The 7,943-nt window shown below is 44.2% G+C and overlaps 1 long non-coding RNA gene across 1 annotated transcript; it reads right to left on the reverse strand.

The window, feature by feature from the left end:
- Window positions 1-4,011: 4,011 nt before the first annotated feature.
- LOC119441334 (uncharacterized) lies at window positions 4,012-6,546 on the reverse strand. The gene is made up of 2 exons (XR_005189875.2): window positions 5,739-6,546; window positions 4,012-4,161 (listed from the first exon to the last, which is right to left on the reverse strand). It is a non-coding gene; the product is annotated as an uncharacterized LOC119441334 (long non-coding RNA).
- Between the last annotated feature and the right edge of the window lie 1,397 nt (window positions 6,547-7,943).

Here is a 7,943-nt window from a genome sequence, read left to right on the forward strand (position 1 = left end):
AGTTTGTACCGTAATGAAATTAACTTCGAAAGAATTTTAATGTGGCGAAACCAGACAAGCGACGACTGAATTTTAAAAAAATGATACTTATCTATTTTGGGTTTTTTTAGTGTGAAAAATGTTCTTGCACAGCGTCAAACAGGCAGTAAAAAAGCTTGAATAGGCAATCTGTTGGTGCAGAGTTCACATCTTCTTGGGCATTGTGGGTTTTAATCATTTTCTTGTATGGTTTTCATAAAACACTTTGGATTCCTGTGTCAAACATCACAATGATTAGGAGTGTCGGTGGCAGTTCTTGCAATGAAATCGCTACTTCGCTTTAGAAACTGCATTAAATTTCCAGCTTCTTAAGAAATGCTGTTTTTATCCTGGTTGCTTTAATATCGAAAAATTTTTTGTCAATACTCGCCAAAGTATTTTTGTACACTGGCCAATAACCCAAAACTGAGGGTGCATATTTACCACACTTGTGACCTGCCCTGTTGTGGCGTAGTGGCTATGGCATTGCACTACTAAGCCAGACGGCGTGGGATAGAATCCCGGCCGCGGCAGCCGCATCTCAATGGGGGCGAAATGCGAAAACGCTAGTGTTCCGTGCACTGGGTGCACAAAGAAGTCAAAGTTAATCCGAAGCCAGCCACTACAGCGTGCCTCATGATCAGATTGTTTTGGCATGTAAAACCTCAGAATTTAAAATTTAACATACTTGTGGCAGCCAAGTCAATATGTCCATTGTATTGTATTGTGCATCTGATAAAAATTGTCTCCAAGTCCCGGTGAATGCAGCACTAAGCTGCGAAGAAGGCCTTTAACAAAAATTTTTCTTTTTTTACAGTTCATGCAGTTTGTAACATCTTTATTAAAAACTAAGGGATTAAAAAAACATACCTTCCAAAAATCTGCACATGCACGCAGCACTCTGACTGGCCTTCAGCACAACAGGCCAAGCTCAAATGTAACACTGCTGCCAAGTAGCAGACACAAGGGGCAAGCCTTCTGAACTGTTAAGAATTCGCCCCTCCAAGAATGCACTGCCACTTATGACTGGGCTGCAATAAGCTTCTTGATGCACTGGCTACTGAGTGGTAGAAGCCAAAGTGCTTCATGTTGTCTTGCTTGTCATGCATGTGGTGTTGGAAGCACATGGAATAATGCCAAAACACAAAGTGAAAATTTCCTGAATAGCTTGAAAAAAAAGTTTTCTTTCATATACACAAAACTTAGAATAAATGCAGAATCTTGCTTCTATCCCTGAAGTAACCCCCCCTCCCCTTTTTGTCCCGCTTTGACGTTCGAGGATTCTGGTCGCATAATGCATAGGTGCTATGGCGGACACAGTTCCTGTAATTGCAAAATGGGTAAATAGTCCCACGTACTGGTAAGTTCCGGAACAATTGGTTATCTAACTTGGCACAGACACTAAGCACGTTATAGACTAGTGCTTGTAAAATAATAATGGGAATGCAATTGCTTCCTCTTTCATTGTGAAACTAGCCTCACACGGCAAATTTTCATTATATGAAGGCTAGAGCAATGAAGTTGGCATGTGCGTGCAGTGGTTTAGTCTCTCCCGATTACACAATCACACTCCCTGTGCACCAACAATTGCACCAACGCTGCAAGTGAACATCATTCCACTCTACCAAATGAAACTTAGTATGTGGCTTAACAGTGTACCTTTTCATATTCTAAATTACTATGGAAGAGTGAAAACAGCCACACTTATGCAAAAACTTTAGGTCTTTCTTTTTGCCCCTGCAGGTGATTATAGAAAAAAATGGTGCTTGAGAGCATGAAGAGTTGTTCCCGTACAACATGGTTGGCTTTAGGCCTCTCTCCACACAGGATGTAATGCTTCTGCTCAAGACTCAGGTTATTGACAATAGAAGCAGGGACGTGAGAGGTATATTGGCCTTAGGTTTGTCTAAAGCATAACAGTGGCTCACGACTTCATTCTCAAAGAAATCTCTGCGCTAAACCTAGGGGGTAGATTCTTTACTTTTGTGGAATCCTCCCTCAGGGGCAGGACGGCGGCTATCAGAGTAGGACAATCAAAATCAGAACCATTTGAGCTCGGACGTAGAGGAACCCCTCAGGGTGCAGTAATTTCCCCCCTTCTATTCAACATTGCGATGCACAGGCTTTCTAAGAGATTATCAGCTGTACCAAATGTGGAACATGCGCTCTACGCTCTGACGATATCACAATTTGGTGCCCGGGAGGTTCGGAGGCGGCCGTTGAGCAGGCGCTCCAGGAAGCCCTAGAGGTTACTGAGTCCTTCCTTGACGGAACGGGACTTAAGCTCTCCCCGAATAAATCCGAACTTTTACTATACAGGCCATCGAGACAGGGGGTTCGAGGGATAACGCCTCTAGACCAGATTCCTATTAATGTTTATATGAGGAATGGTCAGATCCCCAGGGTCGACTCGATCAGAATCCTTGGGTTGCTGCTTGACTCCAGGGGCTGTAATGCCAAGACCATTGCTCACATCACGTCCAAAACTGAAAGCATTCTTAGACTGATCATGAGAGTATCTAATAAGAAAGGAGGGATTGGTGAGGACAACCTGCTTAGAGCGCATCACGCATTCCTCATGAGCCACGTCAATTATGTTGTTTCAGCCTTATATTGGACAAAAACGGAAAGGGACAAACTAGACACCCTGATGCGGAAAAGCATCAAAAAAGTGTTGGGCATCCCGATTACAGCAAGCACTGAGAAACTAGTGCAGCTGGCGGTGCACAAGACTATCCTCAAGCTGATTGAGGCACAAAGGTCTGCGCAGGTTGTGATACTTTCAGGCCGGCCGACGTCTTCTAGAGGCAGCGGGTCTTCGACCTAGCTTCAGCCTGAGGGAGATTGTACAACTTGATGTTAAGGTCAGAGGTACCTACGTCGTTGATCCATTTCCTAGAAATGTACATCCGCGGCGCAATAAGGGAAGGCGAGTAGAGCGAGCTAAAGCGTTTTTAAGAACACTTCAGGCATTGAATCCTTTGTTGATGTTGCCCAGTATGGTTGTGCGGATAAATTCACAGTCTCTGCAGTTAACGACAGGGGTGAACTTCTCTCCACAGCTTCGGTAAGGACTAACATGGTCGATGTGGCCGAGCAGGTTGCCATCGCAATCGCGATGCTTGATCCCAAACGATTGATTATTTACACGGACTCCGGCGTGGTGGTCAGGACCTTCGCCTCAGGCCTCGTAGCAAAAGCGGCAGCGCTTCTAAAAAAGAAATCAGATACAGATTCTATCCGCCACATTACTTGGTTCCCAGCCCACATGGGAGACGTGTTGTCGGGTCGCCTGAACCCCAATGAGATTACTCACCGCCGTGCACGAGAACTCACGTGCCGCGACGGGGGTGGGACCTCTGCGAGTTCGGAGACTATTGGCCATAGCGACCCTCTACTTACGTTCCATGAAATTACGGCACGTGACAAAGGGGAGCGGCGACATTTTCCACCTCCCCATCCTAAATGGAGTAGAGCACTGTATCGTACTCTCAGGATGCTTCAGACGGGTTCGTACCCATCGAGAGGCTTCCTGAGTAGACTACACACAGAGATAGATCCTCATTGTCTGGATTGTGGGGAAGAATTCTGTACTTTAGCCCATAAGCTCTGGCAGTGCCCTGTGTTACACGACTTCAACAACAGCGAGGGCTGGGAGAAGGCCATCACGAGCACTAAACAGGAAGACCAGTCCAAGGTTGTCCAGAGGGCCCATGAGAGAGCAGAGTGATGGCCTCCCTGCTCCAACATGGGATTAGCCAACAGCTAGCCAGGGGCCTCTCTGGGGCTCCAATGGCTTGCTCCTCGGGACCTTAATAAAGTTCTTTGTCTGTCTGAGGTAAAAAAATGTTTGGCGCACAAATGTTACTTGTTCTCTAGGAAGGTGTTCTGACTGTGCTTGCATAGGCTGTACTTCTCGGGACGTTCAACATCATTCATGGTGCACCTGAACTATAACACACACGAAGTATATGGCACATCCATACAAAGAAATGGCTATCACATCACAGTAGCGTTTATTTTTATGCTTTCAGGATATACATTAACGCAACACTAATACAAGCTGGCCAGACCGAAGGCTGGATAACTTGACAGCTGCACACAGCCCGTCCTGTTGCCAGTACATCACATTGGTCTGAGGACCTGCAAGAGTGACATGCAGGTTGTAGTATAGCCAGTACAGTATACTGCCAGCGTGAGGCATTTGAGAATTCAACTTCAAGTTTCCATAGACATCAACATTACTATTATATCTATCTAGGCAGCGAACTTGGAGACGCAGCTAGCGCTGTCCTAGCTGCCTTACATGAAAGCCACAGTGACTTGGAGATTACCACTTTCTTTAATATGTCCAAAGCCTTTCTTTTTTTGTCATGATACAACCACTGATAGCCAATTATCATCTGAGTCAGAGAAATGAGCACTGGCAGATGTCAAGATGCCATTCAGCCAGTTGAGTTTCTCTAGCAGGGAATCAATAGCCAAATTTTCTGTGCAAAAAGTCATTATGCACCACTCCCAAGTAATTCATTTGCTTGCTCCAACAGTGCCTGCACAATCCAAAAGTGGCTGGCTCTGAATATTTGTGGCTGTCGACCTCAATGTGGCCGTACCTAGTTCCATATAAAAACCTGCTTCGCTGCTATGTATGGGCATTGCCATTAAAAGCTGGACTAACTAGCAGCCCAACATGGTTATAGTTGCTAGAAGCTGCTATTGTGGAGACACTGCCCAACATCTACATGCACTATCCAATATTGAAACCTGTGCTTGTCTATCTTTCGCTGGTGACCCCTTTTCACTGGCTAACGAATGTTAAACGTTATCGCTCGGTGCAGGACACGCCTGCATGTATAGAAAGTTTCTCGAACGTTATCGATGCTTCTATCCGTTGTCTGTTGTCACCGACGCTTATGTAATCTGATTGTATGAGCGACGCAACTTGTCTAGTACTTTCTGGAAGACACGCGGGCACCAGGGATTACTCTGGAACCTTCAATGACTCGTGTATAAAAGCTGACGTGTTTCATCGCTGATCAGATTTTGACGATCACCCACTGTGTTCGCCGCTATTGTTGTGCTTCGAGTGCAACTTGCCTATGTGGACACAGGTTCGCCCAGTAAAAAGTCTGCTTCGTCATTCACAGTTTTGTGACTTTCTTCACAGTCACTACTAAGTGGCAATATGAGCATGCTGCCGGTATCAAACCTAAAACCAGTCAATAATTGATGCAGGAGATTGCCTTATTCAACAGCCTTTGAAAGCAGTCTTAAAGGAATGTAAAACATTTGGAAAGAATATTTTTATTCTTGTCTGAAATATCACTGCTAATTTTGAAGTTGCCATTTTGTTCTCGGACATCTTGTGCACCTAGTATGTAGCTTTTATTTATTTCAAAAGATATGCTGGGTCAATAACTATTTTAACCTGTCAGGACATGTGCTTAGTATTATGCCATGTTCAAATAAAGCAACAGACAAATTTCCTGCACGGTAAATTTTATTAGCATTTTGGAGGCAATCAACAAGCAATGTACAGCTTAATGAGTGAAATGGTGAGCATGTCACAAAATATTTTTGATGTGTGCAACCAGAAGCACGATAAGTTAGGATTATTGCTGCACCATCAGCTGTTAAATACCCGTGTGCTACATCTACAAGATGCAAGAGCAATGTGTCAAAGGAAACATGCATTCGTGTAAAAAAAGTCGCATACATACACTGACACAACCTTGTTCAGAGAGGAGTGGCCTGAAAGACGTTTGCAGCATTCGGCCAAGGTGCATACATAGGCATGAACACGAATGTGCATCACGAAAAGTCGATCAATTTGGCAAGAAAATGTGCAAACAAGTTTGCCAAACCTAGGTAAAAAAGAGGTAACTGTGGTGTTGCAGAGGTCAAACCAGGATTGTTCAGTGTCACAAGGATGCACTAAGGCCGCGATTTTGTAGCGATTCCTTCTCCGATGATATTCCTTTTCGTGCTTTGTCAGTGGTCAGAGTGACGTCCCACCCGCGTTATCCGTTATCAAAGCGATCAGCCGGCCGTGAACGGTGAATGATAAGAGTGGCATATAAACGAGCGGAAGGCATTGCTACAGAATCGTGGCCCAAATGCACAGCTGTCAAATGAAGAAAAGGTCAAATAAATGGGGAATTCTGAGGATCACAATGATGGATCGGGCATTGGAACACAGCTCTTGCTTGATTATTATACAACCACAGAAACAAGGGCCACACATCACCTGGCCTCACATGTGCATATATCACAGCACAAAGAGATATGAGTGCTTTTCTCAGCTTCCCGAGACAAACACCACCCCTCAACGAAACAGTGACCAGATTGCTGTTTCGTGTTTGGCGTACCGCACACATTCAAGCCCACTCTTAAGCCTTCAACTATGTCCAAGAAAGTCATTTGGCCTTAATAAATATAAAGCATATGACAATCTTCTCAAGTGAAATAGCATACAAGGATTCAAAAGATGGGAAAGCAAGAGACCCAGAATTTTCACAAGATGTGATTATCCTCGTGTCTGCTCACGCACCAATATTAAAGATTACCAGTGAGTCCTATGACACTACTTGATTTGCTGTTTTCACGCAAAATACAAATATAGCATTCTGTGTTCCCACAGTATGCCATCTCGGACGAAATGCCCGCTACAATATGGTCCTTTCGTATCCCAGCCATATGTGTGAATGCTTCAATATCACTACGTTACATTCATCGTAACTTGTGTAACCCCGCAAATTAGCATTCCTAACATTTGTCCACCCGCACCTCGAGTTTGCATCCTCAATATGGTCTCGCCATCATGAGTACTTAATCTGCACGTTGGAAGCCACACAAAATGGAACTAGTCGATTAATTTCCTGCAACTGCAATCGGTAGTCCAGCATAATTCAAATCAAACTTGACCTTTCGCTTCGTACACTAAGTAGTCCCTGGAACACACAGTACAGTACTTGCATTGCTTCACGTAATCAAATGAAGTCAACAAGACTGCACATGGAACCGTGATGAAACCGTGCGTCAACTAAAGCAGCATACAGTCGCGATCAAATGGTGTGAACTTGGCAAACTGAAAGCTGAGGATTTCATTGGGCCTCTGAGATCACCGTAGCAAACCACATAACTGCTGCCAGGGCAGCACTCCATGCACTGCACCAGATTGATGCAAGATGCACGTTCTGCTTTAAGCTTAGCACCATGCACAGTCATAATTTCAGCAACGATGACCCTGGGCCGACCCTGTTGGTCAAACCAGTTGGGAACAGTTCCTCTGACATTTTGGTTCGGTTCAGCTGAAAATAATGGTTTATCTTTGGTTTGGTTAAAAGCCTGGTTAGAAACAAGACCACATATAGAGATTCAATGAATTAAACACTGTTGCCTAAACACAAATTCACTGCACACAACCCTGACATCTTAACACTCGAAAATCAAGGACTTACTTTATTTACATCATACTGCAGGCCGTGTGGCCCAAGCAGGAGGGGCAAGTTAACACATTAAAAGTATGTGTACAAAAGGCAGAATTGCAAAATATAAAACTTAGGAAAGGAAACAAAATAGCACAAAAGAGCAATGTTACTTAGGAAATACTAATAATATGAGTTTGAAATGAATCAGAGGAGTTGAGATGTTGGAAAGGGACGAGGTTCCATTCTTGTATAGTTCGGGGAAAAAAAGAAAATTTAAAAAGGTTTGTCCTGGCAATGTAAGGGGAGGGTGCGAGGGGGTGGGAATGACTGGTTTTCCTGGATGCAGAAGAGTTATGTATGGACTAGGATCTGAAGAGAATTTACGGTTTATGAAGGAGTAAAGGAACTTCAGGCGTATTATTTTTCACCTTGTTTGAAGGGTGTGAAAACGATTAGTGCACTTCAGTTATAGACTCTTCTCGGCCATATTTGGGA

Source organism: Dermacentor silvarum, chromosome 2 (genome assembly GCF_013339745.2).
Source record: "Dermacentor silvarum isolate Dsil-2018 chromosome 2, BIME_Dsil_1.4, whole genome shotgun sequence".
NCBI lineage: Eukaryota > Metazoa > Arthropoda > Arachnida > Ixodida > Ixodidae > Dermacentor > Dermacentor silvarum.